This window comes from Pyxicephalus adspersus, chromosome 5 (genome assembly GCF_032062135.1).
Source record: "Pyxicephalus adspersus chromosome 5, UCB_Pads_2.0, whole genome shotgun sequence".
In the NCBI taxonomy this organism is placed as follows: domain Eukaryota; kingdom Metazoa; phylum Chordata; class Amphibia; order Anura; family Pyxicephalidae; genus Pyxicephalus; species Pyxicephalus adspersus.
Genome location: NC_092862.1, coordinates 60,048,440 through 60,050,849, shown reverse-complemented (window position 1 = coordinate 60,050,849; position 2,410 = coordinate 60,048,440). Strand labels below are relative to the sequence as shown.

Here is a 2,410-nt window from a genome sequence, read left to right as displayed (position 1 = left end):
TATATTAGAGGGCAAAACCTGAGAGGAGAGTGTGGGGGGTATAACAGAGGGCAATATCTGGGAGGAGTGTATGGGAGGTATATTAGAGGGCAAAATCTGAGAGGAGTGTATGGGGGTATAACAGAGGGCAATATCTGAGAGGAGTATATGGGGGGATAACACAGGGCAATATCTGAGTGAAGTGTGTGGGGGGGTATAACAGAGGACAATATCTGAGAGGAGGGTATGGAGGGTATAATAGAGGGCAAAACCTGAGAGGAGAGTGCGGGGGGTATAACAGAGGGCAATATCTGAGAGGAGTGTGTGGGGTGTATAACAGAGGGCAGTATGTGCAGGAAAGTAGTGTACAGGATATGGTAGTGGGCAAAAAGTCCAGGAAGTTCAGGGTGATAGTGGGCAATATATGCAAAGGATGAGTGTGCAGGGTATGAAAATAAGCACCAATGAGGTAATCTGTGCAAAAGAGGTGGGCAGAGAGTATTAAAATGGGTAATACATGCAAGATAGCATATGATGACAGGTTGTTTAAAGTTCTTTGCTTTAGCAAAATAATGCCTTCGCCCCATTGCACATCTTCCCGAATCATTCATAAATGATCCCATCTGAAACTCCATTTAAAAAGTTGCTGAAGGAGGAGTGACAGGATCATACTGTTCTTCAGGAGGGCAGGGTGAAAGCTCTCAATCCAGCTTTATGGGGTGGAGCATTCGGTTTTCCCAATGCTCCAGGCAGGCCTTTTTATCAAGTAGAGACATAGGCCCTTAGTTGAAAAAAGGGATACATGACTTCTAATCTCAGACATACAAATACACACAACATATCCTCCTTAGCAGAAACTGCTGTCACTTATTAAGATAACTCTGGGAATTCAGGCCTACCAACACAGATGTACATGATCAGTCCTGCTGAGTTTATAGAATAAAACACACTTTGGGTTTGTACTTTATAACAAGGCTATCTTAAACACCATACCAAGCTTTTTTTTTTTTCAATAAAATCTCAGCTGAAAGATTCACTTGTCATTAAAGAACAAGCAGCCTCTTCTTTAGTAAGTAGTGAATGTCCTGCTCTAGTAAAATATAAAGCCAGCTGCATTAAATATTTAAGATAGTTGTGTTTATGAATTAATAAACTGTTCTAGATTCGGCTTGGGTTGCCAATGGCCAGGGACAATAAAATGGTAATAAATATAATGAAGTAGGCTTTCCTCTGGCACCAGGTGGTCTCCATACAGAAGCAGACTGATAGACAGCAGGAGGAGGGGATTGATAGAGGTGACATAAACGTGCAGTCTCCTCTCTCGTACACATGTAGCTCTCCTCTTTGCAGGTTTCAGCACCCCATGGGGGAAGCAATGACTGAAAGGTCTTAAAACCCGGTGTATAGCTCCACAGGACTACAGGCACCAGCTCGGGAAGGGTTAAAGTAGAATGCCAGGCCCATCACATCCACAGAAAGAACACAGAGCATTACCTAATCACTTGTCCAAGCGAGAATTCTGAATCAATTTAAGAGACCGAGGCGATAAAGAATATGTCTGATGATTACACTTTGCTGATGCTTCTTCTCTTTCGGGGCATGCAAAGCAGGAAGGGAAAGCCCAGCCTCGGATCTCTCAGGCTGTATAGAATAATCCACAAGAATACGTGTATATGTGTTTAATATGATGCCTGACTTCCACAACCGACAAAGAACAGCAAAAGAAAGATAAAATGGACTTACTGTAAAGTGCAGTAGGGAGCTTGTTAGCTGAAGAGGGGATCTGAGCTGTTGCTTTTTTTTTTTTTTTTTTTTGTGTTACTTTGCCCCCCCTTGACTTGCTGTAAGACAGGTCTTGTGTGTCTCTTGTACTGTAGTAGAAATGATGTCTGCAGTAGAGCTCTCCCTCTCTCTCCAGTATGTAAATGTGTTATAGAAGCCAAATATGGAGCAGTTGGCTGCCTCTGCAACAGCTCAAGGATCCTACTTCATGCAAAGGGAGGAAGGGGGGGAGTGAGTGGAGGCAAGGCAACACTTTGGCAGACAGCCAGAGCAGCCACACAGATTATTGCATACGCACAACAGAGCCGGGGCGGTCTCATTTAACCCTTTCTGTATCACTCATCGCCAGGCCAAGCATGCATCTGTGTCAGCTGCATGCCTTGTTGCATAGTGGCACCCATTTGTAAGAATCCCTTTTATATCAATCTAATAATATTTCTTTTCCGATTCAGGACAGAAGAAAATAATTGTTGAAATGTAAAGTAAGTTTGTGAAGTGCATGCATTTGATTAGAGTAGGGTGTGTGCTTCTGTTGGAAAGAGAAAGGGGAGGAGGAGAGTCATAGAGTAGGAATTGTGAGCACAGCCAAGCTCAATGTCCACAGGGATGAAATGTGTCAACGTCATTTAGGAAATTGCTTGGAGGTTAA

The 2,410-nt window shown here is 43.2% G+C and overlaps 1 protein-coding gene across 1 annotated transcript in view; it reads right to left on the bottom strand.

Annotated features, from left to right (window-relative positions):
* The window catches only part of ATXN1 (ataxin 1), a 171,813-nt gene extending 169,625 nt beyond the window's left edge, over positions 1-2,188 (bottom strand). Inside the window, exon 1 of the mRNA XM_072411651.1 lies at positions 1,723-2,188. The gene's annotated coding sequence lies outside the window, so the exon portion shown is untranslated. The remainder of the gene's footprint in view (positions 1-1,722) is intronic.
* Positions 2,189-2,410: the final 222 nt, after the last annotated feature.